At 42.1% G+C, this 25,048-nt stretch overlaps 4 non-coding genes and 1 pseudogene across 4 annotated transcripts; all 5 read left to right on the plus strand.

Annotated features, from left to right (window-relative positions):
* The first annotated feature begins 868 nt into the window (after nt 1–868).
* Nucleotides 869–1,059, plus strand: LOC130300454 (U2 spliceosomal RNA). Its single transcript, XR_008851316.1, has one exon. It is a non-coding gene; the product is annotated as a U2 spliceosomal RNA (small nuclear RNA).
* Nucleotides 1,060–7,974: 6,915 nt separating this feature from the next.
* LOC130300470 (U2 spliceosomal RNA) lies at nt 7,975–8,159 on the plus strand. The gene has a single exon (XR_008851326.1). It is a non-coding gene; the product is annotated as a U2 spliceosomal RNA (small nuclear RNA).
* Nucleotides 8,160–10,256: 2,097 nt separating this feature from the next.
* Nucleotides 10,257–10,447, plus strand: LOC130300455 (U2 spliceosomal RNA). The gene has a single exon (XR_008851317.1). It is a non-coding gene; the product is annotated as a U2 spliceosomal RNA (small nuclear RNA).
* Nucleotides 10,448–17,643: 7,196 nt separating this feature from the next.
* Nucleotides 17,644–17,827, plus strand: LOC130300463 (U2 spliceosomal RNA). The gene has a single exon (XR_008851322.1). It is a non-coding gene; the product is annotated as a U2 spliceosomal RNA (small nuclear RNA).
* Nucleotides 17,828–24,627: 6,800 nt separating this feature from the next.
* On the plus strand, nt 24,628–24,803 carry LOC130300458 (U2 spliceosomal RNA; annotated as a pseudogene).
* Nucleotides 24,804–25,048: the final 245 nt, after the last annotated feature.

Here is a 25,048-nt window from a genome sequence, read left to right on the forward strand (position 1 = left end):
ACACACACACATAGATATAAACGTATTCTCCGTTGAGATATTGCAGCCGCTGCTGTGTCCAGGCCCAGGAGCCTTAGCACTGTGCTGTGATGTCACTCAATACCACTGACATCACTAGGTGTAAACAACATCTCTCCTTTGCTGTGTATGTGACTATGGAGCTGTTTGGTGATGTCGTCTATTACGGCCTTCATAGAAGCAACAGGAGATTGTTGCATCCATCTTGAACCCTCAGAACTACAGTGCTATGATGTCACTCACTTCCACAGGCCTTGCAGAGTGTAAACAACAACAACCCAGCTTTGTTGTGTATGTAACCAAAGGGATTTGTGATGTCACCTAGAACCTTCACAGCAGCGACAGCTTTATGAGGAGCATCAGCACTGCTCTGCCTGAGCAGAACCATCACCGCCATAGGTTGTCAAATAACCCGGATTTAACCCACACAGGTAAGTCCAATGGGGTGCAGGCATGTCCTCTATGCTTACAGCTTCCCGTGGGTGTTGGTTTGATACCGTTTGGGGACAGCCAAGGAGGCATCTGCAGGCAACAAAGGTAGGTGTGTGCTTGTGTGTGTGTTTCCTATGCAGATCCTAAGCCCAGTGTCACATGCAAGTAGGAGGAGTAAGAAGGGTTCCTGGCAAATCCGGGTTATGGATTGCATTTAAAAAGGCCCCGTGGGAGTGCAATGGGCCCCTGTCTTGCTGCTTAGCAATAATGGTATGGGTTTAGGTTCTGCTGTGTGTACTGGTGGTTGACTGCCCCCCAGCCCAGAGTGTGCATGGAAAATTGTCTGGCAGCCTCCCTGACAGCAAGCAGTGATAGTGCCCATGAAGGGGACCTTGTTGGGCCCGCCCCTTTCACGGTTATCGCTTCTCGGCCTTTTGGCTAAGATCAAGTGTAGTATCTGTTCTTATCAGTTTAATATCTGATACGTCCCCTATCTGGGGACCATATATTAAATGGATTTTTGAGAACGGGGGCCGATTTCGAAGCTTGCTTCCGTCGCCCTATGCATTGACCCGATATGGCAGTATCTTCGGGTACAGTGCACCACCCCCTTACAGGGTTAAAAAGAAAGATTCCTACTTTCATTGCTACCTGCTTGCTGGCTAGCCAGCTAGCCAGCCCTGTGGGCCTTGCTGCTGCTGCAGCCAAAAAACAAAAGGTGGTGCTGCTGCTGCTTCTGCTGCTTCTGCTTCTGCTTGTGTCTGGCCCCTGTTGGAGCGTCCAGGCACAGGACTTCTGCTGCTGCTGACTAAATGGCCTCCTTAATTGGATCATTTGAGTAGCCAGCACACCTGTGCAGGTAGGGCATGACATGATAGGCAGCTGCCTTGATAGCGGGTGGGTGCTGAATGTTCCTAATTGACAAAATAAGATTAATGCTTATGAAGAAATATAAAATCTCATCCCTTCCCCAATATCGCGCCACACCCCTACCCCTTAATTCCCTGGTTGAACGTGATGGACATATGTCTTTTTTCGACCGTACTAACTATGTAACTATGTAACATAACATGGGGGGGGGGGGGGGGGGGGGGTCTCCTGGCTGTTCACACAGGTGTGTCATTGCTGTACATTGACCATGCATTGCTTCTGTGGTATTGCAAAGGCAAAGACAAATGCTTCCAGCCATCCATTGCACTAATGGATTGGTCATCAGCTGGCTGTCTATGTCCCGCATCAATATAGACCAAAGTACAGAGGGTTAGGCTATGCTATTGTGCACCTACCTGATGCATCAGAAGGTGCGAGGCCCTTGCTAAATTCTGTGCACAGACTTTGAGATCTATGCTTTAGACTGTATCTAAACCTGCTCCAACATGGACTGACATTCTGGCCTACTTTCAGCCGATGCGACTTGTCTGTCGCTGAACAGTCGCTTTTTATGTATTCAGCACCTATGTATAATGTTGTAAAAATGCTCTAGAAGCTAAAGTCGCAGAAATGTCACACATATTTGGCCTGCAACTTTCTGTGCGACAAATTCAGACAGGAAAAATCAGTATAAATCCTTAGAAAATTATCCCCCAGTGTCTCCATCTGCTGGCGGTATTGAATAAGCATTGCTGCACTGATGGGGTATGCATTAGACGAAAAAAAAGAAGAAAAAGAAGAATAATACGCCCAGAAAAGAGGCGAAAAGGAGAAAAACGTAAAAAAACGTGAAAAAAAGTAAGAGGAAGAGAAGGGAAAAAAAGGTGGAAATGGGTTTAAAAGTGATTTCGGCGGAGAAATATATATATATATATATATATATATATATATATATATATATATATGCGCACACACACACATAGATATAAACGTATTCTCCGTTGAGATATTGCAGCCGCTGCTGTGTCCAGGCCCAGGAGCCTTAGCACTGTGCTGTGATGTCACTCAATACCACTGACATCACTAGGTGTAAACAACATCTCTCCTTTGCTGTGTATGTGACTATGGAGCTGTTTGGTGATGTCGTCTATTACGGCCTTCATAGAAGCAACAGGAGATTGTTGCATCCATCTTGAACCCTCAGAACTACAGTGCTATGATGTCACTCACTTCCACAGGCCTTGCAGAGTGTAAACAACAACAACCCAGCTTTGTTGTGTATGTAACCAAAGGGATTTGTGATGTCACCTAGAACCTTCACAGCAGCGACAGCTTTATGAGGAGCATCAGCACTGCTCTGCCTGAGCAGAACCATCACCGCCATAGGTTGTCAAATAACCCGGATTTAACCCACACAGGTAAGTCCAATGGGGTGCAGGCATGTCCTCTATGCTTACAGCTTCCCGTGGGTGTTGGTTTGATACCGTTTGGGGACAGCCAAGGAGGCATCTGCAGGCAACAAAGGTAGGTGTGTGCTTGTGTGTATGTTTCCTATGCAGATCCTAAGCCCAGTGTCACATGCAAGTAGGAGGAGTAAGAAGGGTTCCTGGCAAATCCGGGTTATGGATTGCATTTAAAAAGGCCCCGTGGGAGTGCAATGGGCCCCTGTCTTGCTGCTTAGCAATAATGGTATGGGTTTAGGTTCTGCTGTGTGTACTGGTGGTTGACTGCCCCCCAGCCCAGAGTGTGCATGGAAAATTGTCTGGCAGCCTCCCTGACAGCAAGCAGTGATAGTGCCCATGAAGGGGACCTTGTTGGGCCCGCCCCTTTCACGGTTATCGCTTCTCGGCCTTTTGGCTAAGATCAAGTGTAAACTTGGTCTGGGTCAGGGGTGCGGGTGTTTTGCTGAGCAGGAATCCGGAGTGGTGATCTTACTGTGGAATCGACAGACAAGAGAAGAACAATGGCTGGAAAGGAATACCTCCCTGCGATTGAGAAGACTGTACGTTTTGTGGTGGAAACTTCTGACCGGGGTAAGAATCGGATTGAGTACATTGGACATGAACTTGTGGAGAAATTGGGCGGTTTTGGCATGGATAGTTTGTTCTGTGTGCAAGAGAATAGGAAGCAAGGAATATATGATGTGTCCTTCATCTATGAAGCTGATTGCCAGAACTTCTATGAATGTTTGAAAAGAAATGCCAATAACCCTGTCTTGGAAAATGTAAAGTTTTTTCCTTTGTTTGAGATGGGAGTGAAGACTCTGTTTGTACATATGTACAATCCGTTCTTAGACCCGGATATGATTAAGAACTTTCTAAGTATCTACTGTGAAAGTGTCCAAGGGGGAGTGAAGCAAACTAGTAGTTTGGGTGTGTTTAATGGCACATGGAAGTTTTTTGTAAAACTGAAGCTGGATCCTGGGAGCATTGGTGGAGTGAAACACCCACCGGCCAATTTTTCAATCGCTGGAAACCGGGGTTATGTCTATTATTATGGCCAGCCATTGTTTTGCCGTGATTGTTTGCTGTTTGGACATGTTAAAGAGGCTTGTCCAGGTAATAAGAAGTGCCGAAATTGTAAAATGCCAGGGCATGAGGCGGGAGCTTGTCCACAGCCCAGAACTTGTGATCTTTGTGGCCTTGTTGGACATGTGTATAGAAATTGTCCGGAGGTGGCTAAGAGGGAGAAGGAGAAAGAGGCCAGAAAAGATTTGGCAATTAAAAAAAGGGAAAAGGCAAAGGCAGACATGGCAGAAAAGAGTGTGATTGCTAGCATTATTGAGAAAGCAACGGTGGTGGAAGAGAAGGTGCAGGAGGAGATTGAAGAGGAGATGGAGGAGGAGGTGAGAATTGAAGAGGTGCCTAGTCCTCAGGTGTCTGGCACTCAAAAAGTTGAATGGTCGAATTCAGAAGAGGAAAGTGCTAAAGAGAGAGAGGAAGATCTTTTTCGTCCCCCACGGAAGGCGGCGAGAGGTGCCAGTGGTGAAAAGATGGAGCAGACGGTGGTGGAGACGAGTAATCGTTTTGCCGCAATATCTGAGGGTGAAATGGATAAATGCATTGGAGAAGAAACTTCTCCCTCGACACTGAGCCGTAAAGTTCATTAACTCTCTTCTAGGTTTTTTCTTCCTATGGGTTGTTATTTGATTTGATATGTCTTTTTCGGTTAGTTTGTCAAATGTTAGAGTCTTTAAAAATAAGAATAGAAGAGCGGCCATTCTGGAGGAATTGGCAGGAACTAATAATGACATAATTTGTCTACAGGAATGTGGATTGGATTTTCCTCCAAAAAAGGAGGAGTGGAGATATGGACCAGCAGTGTGGTCTTGCTCTAATGTAAATAGAAATGATGGAGTTGGAGTTTTGTTTAGGAATAATAAGTTTAAAGTTTGTAGTCAAATGGTGTTAAGGGAAGGAAGGTGTGTGTTGGTGGAGGTTGGGTTACATGGGTTTAAGTTTAAGTTAATTAATGTTTATGCACCTGTGAATAAGGAGGAGAGGGTGGGTTTGTTTGAAATAATTAAGGGTTTTTTGTCTGGGAAGGAACCAGTGTTGTTAGTAGGTGATTTCAACTGTGAGATTGGGAGGGATGCGGATGTTTCTGGAAATATGCTTAAGAGTATGGTGAGTGATTTCAAGTTAAGAGATGTGGTTGAAGTGTGTGGTGTGAATCCTGTGTTAGCAACATATCATGCTGAGAGTGGAAGGAGTGAGTCAAGATTAGATATGTGTTTTGTGTCCAAAATGATAGGATGTATGTGGTATAAGCAAGAGAGAGTGATTTATTCTGATCATGAGCGTGTGAGTTGTGGTTTGGTGTTGGATGAGATTTGCATAAGTGGGAGGGGTTACTGGAAGCTTAATGTGAAACTGTTGGATGAAAAGGAGGTATATGATAGGTATATTAAGAAGTATAAGTTATGGTGTGAGAAGAAAAAATAATTTTTGGATTTATTGTGTTGGTGGGAGTGGGTTAAAGAAAGAACTAAGGTTTTTTTCAAGAGGGAAGGTTATAAAAGGAAAGCTAGGGAAAGAAAGAAGTATGAATGGCTGAATAAAAGGTTGGGGTTTCTCATTAAGTTGAAAAAGAAGGGATGGAGAGTGGATGGTAAGATTGATGCTGTGAAAAGAGATATAAAGGATTGGTTGAATGAAAGAGGAAAAGAGTTAATGTACCGAGCAAAAGTGGACAAATTGGAGAAGGATGAAAAGTGTTCAAGATATTTTTTTAAGAAAGTGATTGGGAGAAAGGATGATTTAGTGAGTGTGTATGATAAGGATGGTGGTTTGGTGAGAGGCAAAGCTGTACTGAATGTGGTGAAAGAGTTTTATGAGGACTTATATGCAGTCAAACAGTGTGATAGGGGTTTGGCTGAGGAAGTGCTGGAAGTGATTGATAAGAAGGTAGATTGTAATGAGTATGAGAGTTTAATGAGAGAGATTGGAATGGAAGAAATTAAAAGGACGGTTGATAGTATGGCTAAAAATAAGACTCCTGGAGAGGATGGGTTGCCGGCTGAGTTTTATGTGAAATTGTGGGATGTACTGAAGGATGATATGGAGAGTATCTTTAAGTATATGTGGGCTAATGGAAGATTGGTGGAAAGTATGAAGAGTGGGATAGTGGTTTTGATTTATAAGAAAGGGGATGTGAATGATGTAAGGAATTGGAGGCCGATAACTTTGTTGAATGTGGATTATAAAATATTTGCAAAGCTGATTACAAATAGAATGAGGGACGTGATAGAGCAAGTGATTGGGGAGGAGCAAGTGTGTGGTGTGCCAGGAAGAAGAATTAGTGAGAATTTGTGTTTGTTGAGAGATATATTGTGGGATGGTATGTGTAGAAAGCAGGTGGTTCGTGTGTTGTCAATTGATTTTGAAAAAGCTTTTGACCGTTTGTCGCATGGGTTTTTGTTTAAGGTGCTAGTTAAAATGGGGTTTCCAGGTGATTTTGTGAATATTGTGAGAATGTTGTATAAGGAAGTGTATAGTAAGATTCTGATTAATGGATGGATGACTGAGGAGATTAAAGTATGTTCAGGGGTGAGACAGGGATGTCCCTTGTCACCTATTGCTTTTATTTGTGCTATGGAACCATTATTAGAATTATTGCGTAAGGATAAATGTGTGAGAGGTGTGAGAGTTCCGGGGGGTCGTGGTAAAGAGGTTAAAGTGTTGGCTTATATGGATGATGTATGTGTGGTAAGTGAATCTGTTGCGGCTGTAAGAAGATCCAAGTTATTGGTAAGTCTGTTTTGTGGTGCGTCTGGTTTTAAGGTCAATTGGGGAAAGAGTGAATATAAATGTTTTGGTGGTGTGACTCAGAGTGAGGATGTTGGTATGGAAGGGGTGGAAGGGCCTATTCAGGTGTTGGGGGTGAAGATGGATGAACGGTTGGATGGTAGAAATAGTTGGGAGGATGTGGGGAAGAGAGTGCAAAAGAAATTGAATTTTTGGAGGTTGAGAGAGTTGTCAATGGTTGGTAAGGTTATGATAGTGAAGAGTGTGATTTTGCCAATACTGTTATATGTTGCTGTTGTGTTTCCGCCAAGTTATATGGTTTTGCGAAAGGTGAAAAGAATGTTATTTGTGTTTTTGTGGGGTACAAAGATGGAAAGAGTTAAGAGAGAGATTGTAATGAAAGATGGTAAAAATGGAGGAATGGACTTTCCGAATGTTGATGTGTATCTGGGTGTGAATATTGTTTTTGCTTTGAAAAGAATGATGGGAGGTGAAAAGAGTTGTGCATGTATGGTGAGATATTTGGGTGGCAGTGTGTTATGTAAATTGGGTTGGTTGGAAAGAGATTTGAGAGTGCCTTATGCTTTTGTGTGTCCTAGTTGGTATGTATATGTGGTGAAATTTTTGGAGAATTATAGGTTGATTGGTGTGGGTCCAGAAGTGTTTGTGAGTAAAAAGAGTATGATTGGGTACATTAAAAAAGACGAAGTTGAATGTTCAATTAATATGGTGAGAGCTGTAGATGTGGGGAGAGTGTGGAAGAGTATAATGACTGTTGGAGTAACAAATAGACAACGTGAGATAGTATGGCAGAGTTTGCATGGTGCGTTACCGGTAAGAGAATTTCAAAGAAATAGAGGGATTGGAAGGTATGAGAGGTGTCCAAGAGATGGGTGTGATGGGATTGAGAGTGTGATGCATGTATTTTGGAATTGTGAAATGGCGCAAGGTGTGTGGAAAGGGATGAGTTTGCTGTTTAAAGAATTGACTGGTATAAGGTATATGTCGTATGATGTGGTTATGTTTGGACTTAGTATGGTAGGGAGAGATAAGGAAAGGGTTTTTTTTTGTGTTGCTTGCCATTATTAAAGAAGTACTTTGGGATGTTAGGAATTTATGTGTATTCAAAAGAAAAAACGTGTCGGTGGAGGGTTGTATTAAGATGATTCTAGATAGGTTATATGTTGTTTATTTGTGTGATAGGAAGAATTTGGGGGATAAGGATGCTGAGGGGATATGGAAGTTTTTGAAATGGAGATATCTTGTAAGTTTGTAATTGGTGATGGTATTTATGTTTGTTTGAAATTGAAAATAAAAAGAAAGACCTAATGATGAGTTGGACTTTACTACAGAAAGTCTAAGTGACGAAGTATGGAGTTGGATTTTGATGTTTTAATGTCCAAACCTGAAGGTTTAAAAAAAAAAAAAAAAAAAAAAAAATCTGTTCTTATCAGTTTAATATCTGATACGTCCCCTATCTGGGGACCATATATTAAATGGATTTTTGAGAACGGGGGCCGATTTCGAAGCTTGCTTCCGTCGCCCTATGCATTGACCCGATATGGCAGTATCTTCGGGTACAGTGCACCACCCCCTTACAGGGTTAAAAAGAAAGATTCCTACTTTCATTGCTACCTGCTTGCTGGCTAGCCAGCTAGCCAGCCCTGTGGGCCTTGCTGCTGCTGCAGCCAAAAAACAAAAGGTGGTGCTGCTGCTGCTTCTGCTGCTTCTGCTTCTGCTTGTGTCTGGCCCCTGTTGGAGCGTCCAGGCACAGGACTTCTGCTGCTGCTGACTAAATGGCCTCCTTAATTGGATCATTTGAGTAGCCAGCACACCTGTGCAGGTAGGGCATGACATGATAGGCAGCTGCCTTGATAGCGGGTGGGTGCTGAATGTTCCTAATTGACAAAATAAGATTAATGCTTATGAAGAAATATAAAATCTCATCCCTTCCCCAATATCGCGCCACACCCCTACCCCTTAATTCCCTGGTTGAACGTGATGGACATATGTCTTTTTTCGACCGTACTAACTATGTAACTATGTAACATAACATGGGGGGGGGGGGGGGGGGTCTCCTGGCTGTTCACACAGGTGTGTCATTGCTGTACATTGACCATGCATTGCTTCTGTGGTATTGCAAAGGCAAAGACAAATGCTTCCAGCCATCCATTGCACTAATGGATTGGTCATCAGCTGGCTGTCTATGTCCCGCATCAATATAGACCAAAGTACAGAGGGTTAGGCTATGCTATTGTGCACCTACCTGATGCATCAGAAGGTGCGAGGCCCTTGCTAAATTCTGTGCACAGACTTTGAGATCTATGCTTTAGACTGTATCTAAACCTGCTCCAACATGGACTGACATTCTGGCCTACTTTCAGCCGATGCGACTTGTCTGTCGCTGAACAGTCGCTTTTTATGTATTCAGCACCTATGTATAATGTTGTAAAAATGCTCTAGAAGCTAAAGTCGCAGAAATGTCACACATATTTGGCCTGCAACTTTCTGTGCGACAAATTCAGACAGGAAAAATCAGTATAAATCCTTAGAAAATTATCCCCCAGTGTCTCCATCTGCTGGCGGTATTGAATAAGCATTGCTGCACTGATGGGGTATGCATTAGACGAAAAAAAAGAAGAAAAAGAAGAATAATACGCCCAGAAAAGAGGCGAAAAGGAGAAAAACGTAAAAAAACGTGAAAAAAAAGTAAGAGGAAGAGAAGGGAAAAAAAGGTGGAAATGGGTTTAAAAGTGATTTCGGCGGAGAAATATATATATATATATATATATATATATATATATATATATATATATATGCGCACACACACACATAGATATAAACGTATTCTCCGTTGAGATATTGCAGCCGCTGCTGTGTCCAGGCCCAGGAGCCTTAGCACTGTGCTGTGATGTCACTCAATACCACTGACATCACTAGGTGTAAACAACATCTCTCCTTTGCTGTGTATGTGACTATGGAGCTGTTTGGTGATGTCGTCTATTATGGCCTTCATAGAAGCAACAGGAGATTGTTGCATCCATCTTGAACCCTCAGAACTACAGTGCTATGATGTCACTCACTTCCACAGGCCTTGCAGAGTGTAAACAACAACAACCCAGCTTTGTTGTGTATGTAACCAAAGGGATTTGTGATGTCACCTAGAACCTTCACAGCAGCGACAGCTTTATGAGGAGCATCAGCACTGCTCTGCCTGAGCAGAACCATCACCGCCATAGGTTGTCAAATAACCCGGATTTAACCCACACAGGTAAGTCCAATGGGGTGCAGGCATGTCCTCTATGCTTACAGCTTCCCGTGGGTGTTGGTTTGATACCGTTTGGGGACAGCCAAGGAGGCATCTGCAGGCAACAAAGGTAGGTGTGTGCTTGTGTGTGTGTTTCCTATGCAGATCCTAAGCCCAGTGTCACATGCAAGTAGGAGGAGTAAGAAGGGTTCCTGGCAAATCCGGGTTATGGATTGCATTTAAAAAGGCCCCGTGGGAGTGCAATGGGCCCCTGTCTTGCTGCTTAGCAATAATGGTATGGGTTTAGGTTCTGCTGTGTGTACTGGTGGTTGACTGCCCCCCAGCCCAGAGTGTGCATGGAAAATTGTCTGGCAGCCTCCCTGACAGCAAGCAGTGATAGTGCCCATGAAGGGGACCTTGTTGGGCCCGCCCCTTTCACGGTTATCGCTTCTCGGCCTTTTGGCTAAGATCAAGTGTAGTATCTGTTCTTATCAGTTTAATATCTGATACGTCCCCTATCTGGGGACCATATATTAAATGGATTTTTGAGAACGGGGGCCGATTTCGAAGCTTGCTTCCGTCGCCCTATGCATTGACCCGATATGGCAGTATCTTCGGGTACAGTGCACCACCCCCTTACAGGGTTAAAAAGAAAGATTCCTACTTTCATTGCTACCTGCTTGCTGGCTAGCCAGCTAGCCAGCCCTGTGGGCCTTGCTGCTGCTGCAGCCAAAAAACAAAAGGTGGTGCTGCTGCTGCTTCTGCTGCTTCTGCTTCTGCTTGTGTCTGGCCCCTGTTGGAGCGTCCAGGCACAGGACTTCTGCTGCTGCTGACTAAATGGCCTCCTTAATTGGATCATTTGAGTAGCCAGCACACCTGTGCAGGTAGGGCATGACATGATAGGCAGCTGCCTTGATAGCGGGTGGGTGCTGAATGTTCCTAATTGACAAAATAAGATTAATGCTTATGAAGAAATATAAAATCTCATCCCTTCCCCAATATCGCGCCACACCCCTACCCCTTAATTCCCTGGTTGAACGTGATGGACATATGTCTTTTTTCGACCGTACTAACTATGTAACTATGTAACATAACATGGGGGGGGGGGGGGGGGGGGGGGTCTCCTGGCTGTTCACACAGGTGTGTCATTGCTGTACATTGACCATGCATTGCTTCTGTGGTATTGCAAAGGCAAAGACAAATGCTTCCAGCCATCCATTGCACTAATGGATTGGTCATCAGCTGGCTGTCTATGTCCCGCATCAATATAGACCAAAGTACAGAGGGTTAGGCTATGCTATTGTGCACCTACCTGATGCATCAGAAGGTGCGAGGCCCTTGCTAAATTCTGTGCACAGACTTTGAGATCTATGCTTTAGACTGTATCTAAACCTGCTCCAACATGGACTGACATTCTGGCCTACTTTCAGCCGATGCGACTTGTCTGTCGCTGAACAGTCGCTTTTTATGTATTCAGCACCTATGTATAATGTTGTAAAAATGCTCTAGAAGCTAAAGTCGCAGAAATGTCACACATATTTGGCCTGCAACTTTCTGTGCGACAAATTCAGACAGGAAAAATCAGTATAAATCCTTAGAAAATTATCCCCCAGTGTCTCCATCTGCTGGCGGTATTGAATAAGCATTGCTGCACTGATGGGGTATGCATTAGACGAAAAAAAAGAAGAAAAAGAAGAATAATACGCCCAGAAAAGAGGCGAAAAGGAGAAAAACGTAAAAAAACGTGAAAAAAAAGTAAGAGGAAGAGAAGGGAAAAAAAGGTGGAAATGGGTTTAAAAGTGATTTCGGCGGAGAAATATATATATATATATATATATATATATATATATATATATATATATGCGCACACACACACATAGATATAAACGTATTCTCCGTTGAGATATTGCAGCCGCTGCTGTGTCCAGGCCCAGGAGCCTTAGCACTGTGCTGTGATGTCACTCAATACCACTGACATCACTAGGTGTAAACAACATCTCTCCTTTGCTGTGTATGTGACTATGGAGCTGTTTGGTGATGTCGTCTATTACGGCCTTCATAGAAGCAACAGGAGATTGTTGCATCCATCTTGAACCCTCAGAACTACAGTGCTATGATGTCACTCACTTCCACAGGCCTTGCAGAGTGTAAACAACAACAACCCAGCTTTGTTGTGTATGTAACCAAAGGGATTTGTGATGTCACCTAGAACCTTCACAGCAGCGACAGCTTTATGAGGAGCATCAGCACTGCTCTGCCTGAGCAGAACCATCACCGCCATAGGTTGTCAAATAACCCGGATTTAACCCACACAGGTAAGTCCAATGGGGTGCAGGCATGTCCTCTATGCTTACAGCTTCCCGTGGGTGTTGGTTTGATACCGTTTGGGGACAGCCAAGGAGGCATCTGCAGGCAACAAAGGTAGGTGTGTGCTTGTGTGTGTGTTTCCTATGCAGATCCTAAGCCCAGTGTCACATGCAAGTAGGAGGAGTAAGAAGGGTTCCTGGCAAATCCGGGTTATGGATTGCATTTAAAAAGGCCCCGTGGGAGTGCAATGGGCCCCTGTCTTGCTGCTTAGCAATAATGGTATGGGTTTAGGTTCTGCTGTGTGTACTGGTGGTTGACTGCCCCCCAGCCCAGAGTGTGCATGGAAAATTGTCTGGCAGCCTCCCTGACAGCAAGCAGTGATAGTGCCCATGAAGGGGACCTTGTTGGGCCCGCCCCTTTCACGGTTATCGCTTCTCGGCCTTTTGGCTAAGATCACGTGTGGATTTCTGTGCGTGGTTTGGGTTGAAAGGAGTGGTGATCGGGGCCCTCTTTACGGGGGGCCCTGGATTGTTGCTGAGCTGCGATCGTGGGTTTTACCTGCAAAAATGAGCGAGAAGGCGCGTGGACTTGAGGACACGGTGCGGATCTACGTTCCTGGCGAGCACCGGGGGACGATCGGACTTGACCAAATCGTTGTGGAGATTCTTCGCAAGCTTGATTACCTACAGGTATGGAATGTATTGGCTATACAGGATTTTCCTAGGCAAGGAATTTATGATATTACTTTTTGTGGTTCTGAGATTTGCCAGAGAGTCTATATGGATCTTGAAGAAATGAAGAGGAAAAGTGAGCCTGCTATAATGAAGAAGATTAAAGTGGAACCGTTATTTATGAATACAACAAAGGTAGTAATTGTCCACATGTATAATCCTAAGGTTTCTGATGAAATGGTTACAAACTTTTTGTTCCGGTATTGCGAGGAAGTGAAATTTATAGGAAGACTTAAGAACAAGTTTGGGTACTTTAATTGTAAGAGAAAGTTTATTGTAAAATTTAAAAAAGATGAAGGAATGCAAGATGGAAGGAAGAGCATACCACAGGTGTTTTCTATCGGAGGAGAGAGAGGTTTCTGCTTTTATGAAGGCCAGTTGCAATATTGTAGAAAGTGCCATGCCTATGGCCATGTGCAGGATTATTGCCCTGAGAAAGGAGAATGTTGCAGAAATTGTGGGAAAACTGGTCATGAAGCAAGTATTTGTACAGAGAAGAAGACATGTGATATCTGTGGAAGTGAGGAACATTTGGCAAGAGGCTGTGATATGTGGTATAAAAAGAAGAGAAGTTATGCTGATGCAGCTGGGAATAGAGGAGAACAAAGAGAAAAAGGGGGAGGGAGGTTTGTTCCTGGAGTTGGTGAGAGTGTGAGTGTGAGTGTTAATGTGGCACAGGTGGCTGAGGAAAGTTCTGTGATAGTGGAGCACATTAGCACTCAGGAGAGGTCAGGGGAGGAGGGTGTTTCCACTGCTGTGACTGGTGAGGAGACAGGTGTGGGAGGTGAATTTACCTTGGTGAAAAAGAAAAAAGCAAAAAAAGTGAAAGTGGTGGAGAAAATTGAGACAGTGTATGGTGATGTTCTTTCTAGTGAAGAGGCTATGGATGATATTGAATGTCCAAACCCAATTGTGGGGGAGGAGGAGGGAATGGAAGTTGTTGGGTCATCTCAGAGATCTCTAACACCTGGTCAGAGAGTTTCTCGCAGTAAGGAAGAAGAGGAGGAGGAAGATGAGGATGTGCAGGTTGTGAATAAAAGGTGTAAGACAGGGAGCTGGTCTGAGGATCAGGAAGCCCTTGTTCTTGGTAGTGATAATGAAATAGACAGGGACTCTAACATAGGGTCGCCTGATTGTTTTGCAAGTTTACATAGGAAAGTTGAAGGCCAAAATGTTAATTTCTAAGTTAAGATGGATTTTAAAGCATTTGGTTTTCTTTTCCTAGTTATTATGACTTTGGTTGTAACAACTATTAATGTAAGAAGTATTGAGTCTGAAATTAGGAGAGCTGCAATTTTTGATATTCTTGAGAATGTTAGAAGTGATGTGATATGTTTACAGGAGTGTGCAATAAAGTCAGCACCTTATGCAAATGAGTGGAAGTGTGGGCAGTCCTTCTGGTCCACATGTGCAGAAAACAAAAATGAAGGTGTTGGGATTTTATTGCGAAACAGGGACATTAAAGTTTTAAATTGCCAAACTTTAGTACCTGGTCGTTGTATGGTTTTAATTTTTGAGGTTTTGGGCCAGAGGATGAGAATTTTTAATGTGTATGCTCCAGCAGAAAAACAAGCACGTTTGTCTTTTTTAGAGTCCCTTAAGTTTTTTATCCCTGGTCGTGAAGATACTATTATTGTTGGCGATTTTAACTGCATTAGATCCGTCAATGATCGTGAGAGCTCTGCTGAGGTTAGAACTGATATTACTTCCAATGTTTTAAATCAAATTATTCAAGACTTGCATTTTACTGATGTTGGACTGATGGTTAGAACTGATGAAAGATATACGTACATATCAGATAGTGGCCGCTGTAAATCCCGGATCGATTACATCCTGGTCTCTGATGGGATTAAGGTGGTCCGGTGCAATCAAATGATGTCAACTTTCTCAGACCACAAGATGGTGTCGGCTGAGATAAGTGTCACAGAGTCCCTTCATTTTGGGAGGGGGCTCTGGAAATTAAATGTAAGTCTATTGGAAGATGAGGAAGTAATGGCTGGTTTTAATCATGTGTTTTTATCCTGTGTTTCTAAACAACCTGATTTTAGTAATGTCTTAGTGTGGTGGGAATGGGCTAAAGGAGAGTTTTCTAATTTCTTTAAGATGTTTTGCATAAAGAGAGCACAAGAGAAGAGGAGGAGTGATGAAAGGCTTGTATCCCGGTTAGAGACTCTCTATAAGTTTAAACGTGTTGGTGTGGAGGTGGAGGATGAGATTGTTAAGGTGAAGGGGGAGATGAAAAAAAGGTTGTTGGAAAAGGGAAGGAATATTGTATATAAGTCTAAAGTGCAGCACCTAGAAGAAAATGAGCAGTGTACACGGTATTTCTTTAAAAAATGTTTTAATGCTAAAGGTGTTTTTAAATCTGTTTTTACCCCTACGGGGGAAGTTTTTGGAGAGGAGATGGTGAAGGAGATTGGCAGATTTTATGAGACACTCTTTAGTAATAAGAGCAGAGCCAGTGAGACGGAGATGAATGATTATTGTAATATTTTGGAGAATAATGTTCCTGTTGAAAAAGTAGATTTTTTGATTGATGATGTTAGTGAAGGGGAGATCAAGCAGGCCCTGGATAAGATGGCCAAAGGGAAGACACCAGGCTGTGATGGTCTCCCCGCTGAGTTTTATTCCGCGTTCTGGAATATTTTAAGTAAAGAGTTTACACGGGTGGTGCAATATGTTTTTAACTCAGGTGTTTTAGCTGAATCTATGAAGAAAGGGGTCATAACATTAATTCATAAAAAAGGTGATGGCAGAGATCTTAAAAATTGGAGACCTATAACTTTATTAAATTGTGACTACAAGATAATTGCTAAGATTGTGGCTAATAGACTGAGTGATGTAGTGGACCACCTTGTGGGAGAATACCAAGTTTGTGCAGTACCGAAAAGAAAAATAACAGATAATTTATTGCTTTTAAGAGACTCTATTTATTACAGTAACTTTAACAAGAATGCACTGTTTGTTGAGTCCATAGATTTCGAAAAGGCTTATGATAAGGTTGCACATGATTTTATGTTCATTGCTTTAAAACACTTAGGTATTCCAGAAAAGTTATTATCTGTTATTATGAGTTTTTATCATGGGGTGACAAGTCAGATTTTAGTAAATGGGCATGTGGGGCCTGCTTTTAATGTCTTGTCTGGAGTCAGACAGGGATGCCCACTCTCCCCAATTCTGTTTATATGCGTTATAGAGGGCCTGTTGAAGAATGTGCAGAAAGATAAATGTGTGAGTGGTGTTTTTATTCCAGGTAGTGATGGTAGTAAGTTAAAGGTTTTAAGTTATATGGACGATGTGGTTTTTACTTGTACATCCCAAGCAGATCTCAACAGAGTAAATTTGCATGTGAGGATTTTTTGTTGTGTGGCTGGGATGAATGTGAACTGGGGGAAGTGCCAATTATGCAGTTTTGGGAACCAAGAGAATATAGTAGTGGATGGTGTTAAGGAAAAAGAAGACATTGAAGTGCTAGGAGTGATATTTGATAAAGACCTCAAAGGAAAGAAAAGTTATGAGACTTTGGACAGTAAAATTGAGAAGAAGCTATCCTTCTGGAGGTTAAGGAACTTGTCACTTAAAGGGAAAGTTCTTATCATTAAGTCTGTAATCCTACCGCTTCTCTTGTATACGGCTATGGTGCTTCCTCCAGGGAAGTTATGGACTAGGAGAGTCACAAGGAAGCTTTTTGTGTTCTTCTGGGGGTCTAAGATGGAGAAAATGAGAAGAGAAGAAGTGATGAAGAGTATGAATTTGGGCGGATATAACTTTCCAAACATTGATCTGTTTTTAAAGGTGCACTATTTTCTTTTAATTTTTAAATTGATACAGTGCAATAATAGGGCGGCAGACATGAGTAAATACCTTGCAGGATGGTTGTTTTCCAAATGGGGCTGGTGTGAGAGGGATTTGAGGAGACCCATAGCACATGTGATACCTACCTTCTATGTGCTCCTCAGGTCTTTCAATGATCAATTTGGTTTGAGCTCTTTAGGTGAACCTAATAAAAAGAAAATAGAACAAGAAATAAGGAAAAATGAGAGATTATATGAAGTACCATTCTGCACTAATGCTCAGTCTGTGAAGATTTGGAAGTTTTTTAAAGTTATTGGACTATCAAACAGACAAAAAGACGTTAGTTGGATGTCCTTTCATGGCTGCCTCCCAACCCGATCTTTTTTAAATGGAAGAGGTTTGAGAATAAGTGACAGATGCCCAAGAGAGGGTTGTGGAGGTAGAGAAGACTTAGTGCACCTTTATTGGGACTGTTTTTATGCAAAAGAATTTTTTATGTTTTTAAAGAAGTTTTTAATCCAACTCACTGGATATAACAGTTTTTCTTTTGAGAAAGTTTTTATTGGTCAAGATCTTAGTAAAAAGGAAGATACACGTACTAATTGGATTCTTTTTTCTGTTTTTAAAGAGGTTTTATGGGACTCACGCAATTTGCTTGTTTTTAAAAATGTTGTTATTTCTCCGAGGGAATTGAAAAGATTGTTTTTAGGAAGGATTTTTACTATCTTTCTACTGGACAAAAAGAGAATTGGTGAAGAAGAAGCGGAGAAAATCTGGATGCATACACGATGGAAAAATTTATAAGAAGTACGTAAAGGAGAAAGCTGTAAGTTTTTGACCAATTTCTGTGATTGTTTTTGACATGTTTTTTTGTTTTGTTGTTTGGTCACTTTTTCTTGGCACTCGGTTCCCTTAGTTAGTTTTTTCCGTATGATGTTTTTTCAGATATTGTTTTAAGTGACGAGTCTTGGTAGGTGACCTGATGATCGTCCAAACAATAGTCTGTAACTGAGGAAAAAAAAAAAAAATCTGTTCTTATCAGTTTAATATCTGATACGTCCCCTATCTGGGGACCATATATTAAATGGATTTTTGAGAACGGGGGCCGATTTCGAAGCTTGCTTCCGTCGCCCTATGCATTGACCCGATATGGCAGTATCTTCGGGTACAGTGCACCACCCCCTTACAGGGTTAAAAAGAAAGATTCCTACTTTCATTGCTACCTGCTTGCTGGCTAGCCAGCTAGCCAGCCCTGTGGGCCTTGCTGCTGCTGCAGCCAAAAAACAAAAGGTGCTGCTTCTGCTGCTTCTGCTTCTGCTTGTGTCTGGCCCCTGTTGGAGCGTCCAGGCACAGGACTTCTGCTGCTGCTGACTAAATGGCCTCCTTAATTGGATCATTTGAGTAGCCAGCACACCTGTGCAGGTAGGGCATGACATGATAGGCAGCTGCCTTGATAGCGGGTGGGTGCTGAATGTTCCTAATTGACAAAATAAGATTAATGCTTATGAAGAAATATAAAATCTCATCCCTTCCCCAATATCGCGCCACACCCCTACCCCTTAATTCCCTGGTTGAACGTGATGGACATATGTCTTTTTTCGACCGTACTAACTATGTAACTATGTAACATAACATGGGGGGGGGGGGGGGGGTCTCCTGGCTGTTCACACAGGTGTGTCATTGCTGTACATTGACCATGCATTGCTTCTGTGGTATTGCAAAGGCAAAGACAAATGCTTCCAGCCATCCATTGCACTAATGGATTGGTCATCAGCTGGCTGTCTATGTCCCGCATCAATATAGACCAAAGTACAGAGGGTTAGGCTATGCTATTGTGCACCTACCTGATGCATCAGAAGGTGCGAGGCCCTTGCTAAATTCTGTGCACAGACTTTGAGATCTATGCTTTAGACTGTATCTAAACCTGCTCCAACATGGACTGACATTCTGGCCTACTTTCAGCCGATGCGACTTGTCTGTCGCTGAACAGTCGCTTTTTATGTATTCAGCACCTATGTATAATGTTGTAAAAATGCTCTAGAAGCTAAAGTCGCAGAAATGTCACACATATTTGGCCTGCAACTTTCTGTGCGACAAATTCAGACAGGAAAAATCAGTATAAATCCTTAGAAAATTATCCCCCAGTGTCTCCATCTGCTGGCGGTATTGAATAAGCATTGCTGCACTGATGGGGTATGCATTAGACGAAAAAAAAGAAGAAAAAGAAGAATAATACGCCCAGAAAAGAGGCGAAAAGGAGAAAAACGTAAAAAAACGTGAAAAAAAAGTAAGAGGAAGAGAAGGGAAAAAAAGGTGGAAATGGGTTTAAAAGTGATTTCGGCGGAGAAATATATATATATATATATATATATATATATATATATATATATATATGCGCACACACACACATAGATATAAACGTATTCTCCGTTGAGATATTGCAGCCGCTGATGTGTCCAGGCCCAGGAGCCTTAGCACTGTGCTGTGATGTCACTCAATACCACTGACATCACTAGGTGTAAACAACATCTCTCCTTTGCTGTGTATGTGACTATGGAGCTGTTTGGTGATGTCGTCTATTACGGCCTTCATAGAAGCAACAGGAGATTGTTGCATCCATCTTGAACCCTCAGAACTACAGTGCTATGATGTCACTCACTTCCACAGGCCTTGCAGAGTGTAAACAACAACAACCCAGCTTTGTTGTGTATGTAACCAAAGGGATTTGTGATGTCACCTAGAACCTTCACAGCAGCGACAGCTTTATGAGGAGCATCAGCACTGCTCTGCCTGAGCAGAACCATCACCGCCATAGGTTGTCAAATAACCTGGATTTAACCCACACAGGTAAGTCCAATGGGGTGCAGGCATGTCCTCTATGCTTACAGCTTCCCGTGGGTGTTGGTTTGATACCGTTTGGGGACAGCCAAGGAGGCATCTGCAGGCAACAAAGGTAGGTGTGTGCTTGTGTGTGTGTTTCCTATGCAGATCCTAAGCCCAGTGTCACATGCAAGTAGGAGGAGTAAGAAGGGTTCCTGGCAAATCCGGGTTATGGATTGCATTTAAAAAGGCCCCGTGGGAGTGCAATGGGCCCCTGTCTTGCTGCTTAGCAATAATGGTATGGGTTTAGGTTCTGCTGTGTGTACTGGTGGTTGACTGCCCCCCAGCCCAGAGTGTGCATGGAAAATTGTCTGGCAGCCTCCCTGACAGCAAGCAGTGATAGTGCCCATGAAGGGGACCTTGTTGGGCCCGCCCCTTTCACGGTTATCGCTTCTCGGCCTTTTGGCTAGATCAAGTGTCTGGTCAGGAGGATCCTGGGAGTTTGTCCTACCTTTTTCAAGGGGGGCTGCTACGAGGAACCGAAAAGGCGATCGACAAGATGGGTGTTCGCATCCGTTACCTTACATCCGGTGAAACGTGGATTCGTTTTTCCTTTCGCTTTGATGTTGATGAAGACAAGCAAGAACTCGTCCAACTTTCTTATTTTGTGAAAGAAACTCTCTACAAGCTTCTTGGGGTGAAGAAAGAGAACATCGTCTGTCTCAGAGATCCTCGGAAGGGCAGCTTCATCCTAACTCTGGACTCTGCTTATGCATGCCAGAATCTTTTTGAGAAGCTGAAAAGCAATCAAGACCTTGCTGAGCTTGATGGGATCACGGTCACAGTGTTGTATACTGGAGGCGATATTCCTCTAGTTGTGTGTATGCACAATCCCTTTGTGACTGTGTCCCATATTGAGCTCTTTTTGGGGAAATACTGCAGTTCTGTTAAGTATTCCCATAAGGTGATGAATTCAGAAGACCTATGGACGGGGAAACATAAGTTTTTTGTGAAAATGAAGGAGGATGCTACTGGCATTGGAGGGTTGTGTCATCCACCCTCCAACTTTTCTATCGGTCGGGATAAGGGCTATTTGTTTTATCCCGAGATGCCTACTTTTTGTAGGAAATGTAAGAAATTCGGACATACTATGGACGTTTGCACGGACACTACAGTTCGCTGTGGTCGGTGCAATCAAGAAGGCCATGTTTCTAAGGACTGTGCTAAAATTGTCTGCAACATTTGTGGTGAAGAAGGCCATGCCTTTAAAGATTGCAGTCTCCGTTCCAGTGTAGCTAGATCGTGGGCTGACCGTGTAGCGGGGAGAGTGGGTGTAGTGCAAGCTGAAGTACCACCTGCGAAAGCACCCCAGCGGTCTGAGGCGCCTTCAGAAAAGCCGGCTGTAACTTCTGATGTCGTGGCGGAGCTTATGGACCTTTCTGCTGCTGTGCCTGAGACAGAGGGGAGACCTTCTGTGGAGGGTTCTGGTGGTGGAGGGTCACTAGTGAGCAGTGAAGCCATGGAGGTTGGCGTGAAGGAGATCAAGCGGAAGAAGGAACTCGGAGATGAGCCACAACTTGGCATTAAACGGCCTGTCAAAAAAAGCTCAGACGAATGTGAGGACAGTCAACATGCATGGAGGCCTTCTATAAGATCAGCGTCCGATCCAAAAAATATCAAAGAGTTCGAAAGCCCGGAGTCACCTGTGGGTTTCATATCGGACTCAAACTCCAGTAGCGAATAGCTTCCTTAAAGTGCTCCTCTCTTAATGTGAGAGGTCTAAAGAGCCCTACGAGAAGGGCTGCTTTGTTTAGTTTTTTAGAGACCTTGGACTGTTCTCTGTTCTTTTTACAAGAATGTGGAATTGAACATAGTCCAAATTATGAGGACCTTTGTCGTGGCTGGACTTTGGGACCATCGGTCTGGTCGGGTGACAATCTGAACAGATCTTCAGGTGTTGGGATCTTGTTTAGAGGTTCAGATGTACAAGTTTTGTCCTTCTTAGAAATTATACCTGGTAGAGCGCTATTAGTTAATATTAAGTACAATGGCTCGGAGATTAAGCTTTTTAACATCTATGCTTCTCCTGAAAAAAATGAGAGAGCCGACTTGATTAATGATATTCAGGCTTTTATCCCAGGTTCATCACCTATTTTAATGGCTGGAGATTTTAATTGTTGTATGAGTGGTGATCATCGTGAGAGTGGAAGTGTGCATGTCAGAGTGGATAAAACAGAGAAACAGATTAAGAGTATGACTGAGGATTTTAACTTTACCGATGTCTGGAGGAGAAAATACCCAGACGACCCTGGTTACACATGGGAAAATAATGTCTGCAAATCCAGGATTGATTTTATTTTTTTATCGGAAAGTTTTAATCTAGTTGATCTTTCTCTTTTATCGAATATTTTCTCTGATCATAAGTTATTATATGCACATGTCACTTTACCTGGCCTAGAGAAAGGCAGAGGCGTTTGGAAGCTCAACACTACTTTATTAGAGGACATGAAAACAAAAAATGATTTTATTGCTGCTTATAACAAATGGAGATTGCGTCAATCCCAATATAAAAATATTTTGGATTGGTGGGAGGATGTTAAAAAGTGGACTAAACTGTTTTTTATCCGTGTGGGCATCCAAAAGGCTAAGGAGAAAAAGTTATGGTTTAAAATGTTAAACACTAAAATCCAAACATATTATAAACTAAAGCAAGCCGGGCTTGAGATGGATGATGTTATTGCTCAGACAAAGAATGGAATAAAAAATGCCATTAGTCAAAAAGGAAAAGAAATGATTTTTAACAGCAAGGTGCAATGTCTGGAGAATGATGAAAAGTGTTCGAGATTCTTTTTTAAGAAGGTGGTGGGAAAGAAAGAAATGATATCTGTAATAGAAGGGAAGATAACTAATGAAGAGATGTTGCGAGAAGCACAAGTATTTTATCAGGAGCTTTTTAATAAAAAAGATATTGATATTTCCTTTACTAATGATGTTTTAGATACCTTGGATTCAAAACTTGACAAAACTGACCAAGAGAGCCTTTGTGATGAAATCTTTTTACCTGAACTTTTAAGCACTTTTAAGAGTTTTTTAAATGGTAAAACACCTGGTTCGGATGGGTTGCCAGTTGAATTTTATCTGTGTTTTTGGTCCATTTTAAAAGATGATCTTTTAGGTATTTTTAACTGTGCTTTTAAATCTGAGATTTTACCTGCGTCCTGGAGAGATGGTGTTGTTACTCTAATTTTTAAAAAAGGAGACATCTCTAAATTAGAAAATTGGAGGCCTATTACCCTGCTAAATACAGACTATAAGGTTTTAGCAAAAATTTTAGCAAATAGGCTCAAGCAGGTAATTGCTAAGGTTATACACAGTGACCAAGTATGCGGAGTACCTGGAAGGAAAATAAGTGATCATCTAAACCTTGTAAAAGATGTTTTATGGTATCAGAAACAATGTGATCAGAAATTGGCAATTTTATCCTTGGATTTTCAAAAGGCTTATGACCGTGTTTCTCATGATTTTTTATGGTTGGTTTTAAAGAAAATGAATTTTCCTGATTTTATTGTTGGAAAAATTGCACTTTTATATAAAAACTGTTTTAGTCGTATTTTAATTAACGGTTTTTTATCCCAAGAGGTATGTTTACAGTCTGGGGTGAAACAGGGGTGCCCCCTATCACCCATTCTTTTCATATGTGCAATAGAACCTCTGTTGAATGTTTTGAGAAAAGATAAGCTCATTAGAGGAGTGCCAATCCCTGGAAGTGGAGGACAGAGCGTAAAGACGATAGCATACATGGATGATGTTAATATTCTATGTTCAGATGAACCATCCCTGAAACGTGCTATCAGACAGACAGAATTTTTTTGTGAGGGCTCTGGCTTCAAATTAAATAAAAATAAATGTGATTGCTTTGCAATAGGGAATTGGGGCAATACGGAGGTGAATGTGCAATATGATAAAATCAAAATCTTGGGTGTCATCTTTGACAATGAAAATAATGGAGAGGAAAGCTGGTCCATCGTCAAAGAGAAAGTGCAAAAGAAAATAAGTTTTTGGAAAATGAGGAAATTAACAATAGAAGGAAAAGTACTGATAATGAAAGCTTTGTTGCTACCTATCATGCTATATTTAAGCTTGGTTTTCCCACCGAGTGAACGCACCTTAAAGTTTTTAAACAAGATTTGCTTTCATTTTTTATGGGGGTCTAAAATGGATAAACTCAGGAGAGATGTAATGATGAAGACAAAGAAATTGGGGGGTAAGGATGTGCCTGATTTAAAAAGGTTTTTATATATTCACTTTTTTTCTATGTGTTTTAATGGCTTGCAAAGAAACTGTTATTGGTCTTATTTTTTAAAATATGCTGCAGGTCACATTTTTAGAAAAAGAAAGTGGATAACCTTACCTTTAACGTCCCCAATCTTATTTATTCCCCCAGCGCACTATGTGGTTTTAGAAAAGATTATTCGTATTTATGGCATTGCTAATTTTAGTCAAGAAATTTGTAGTAATGCACGAAAATTAGTTCCTGAAATCAGGAAGATAGAACAGATTTGCTTAATATCTAATTATTCCACTGAGAAATCTCTAAGAGTTTGGAGGATGGTGAATATGGGATTCTTATCTAATGACTTAAAAGATCTGGCCTGGCAGATAGCACATCAATGTTTGCCTACCAGAGAATTCCAACACAGAAGAGGATTGTGTCGTAGTGCAAAGTGCCCGAGAATGGGGTGTCCTAGTGAGGAAACAGTTTTACACCTTTTTTGGAACTGTTTTTACGCCCAAGAGATATGGCATTTGATAGGACCCTTACTAAAATTCATTTCTGATCTTAATTTTTTAAATCATGAAGTTATTTTATATGGATTTTATAATGTTTTATCTGTGGAGAAGTCTCGGGTTTTGTGGATTAGTATAAATTGTATTAAAATTGCACTATGGAAGACGAGGAATATTCTTCTTTTTAAAAGAGACACTATTACCTCTAAAGATTGTGTTCGCCTAGCTCTTAGTGAGATGTATGTTTTCTATTTATTGGATAAAAAAAGATTAGGTCACAAAGTGGCTAAAAGTCTTTGGAATCTACATCTGTGGAATATGCTTTTAGCAGACTAAGTGTAATCTGGACTGCGTAAGGTCTTTTAGTCTAAGAATATTATATCTAAAAGTAAAAAATCTGTTCTTATCAGTTTAATATCTGATACGTCCCCTATCTGGGGACCATATATTAAATGGATTTTTGAGAACGGGGGCCGATTTCGAAGCTTGCTTCCGTCGCCCTATGCATTGACCCGATATGGCAGTATCTTCGGGTACAGTGCACCACCCCCTTACAGGGTTAAAAAGAAAGATTCCTACTTTCATTGCTACCTGCTTGCTGGCTAGCCAGCTAGCCAGCCCTGTGGGCCTTGCTGCTGCTGCAGCCAAAAAACAAAAGGTGGTGCTGCTGCTGCTTCTGCTGCTTCTGCTTCTGCTTGTGTCTGGCCCCTGTTGGAGCGTCCAGGCACAGGACTTCTGCTGCTGCTGACTAAATGGCCTCCTTAATTGGATCATTTGAGTAGCCAGCACACCTG

This window comes from Hyla sarda, unplaced genomic scaffold, assembly GCF_029499605.1.
Source record: "Hyla sarda isolate aHylSar1 unplaced genomic scaffold, aHylSar1.hap1 scaffold_1082, whole genome shotgun sequence".
Classification (NCBI taxonomy): Eukaryota; Metazoa; Chordata; class Amphibia; order Anura; family Hylidae; genus Hyla; species Hyla sarda.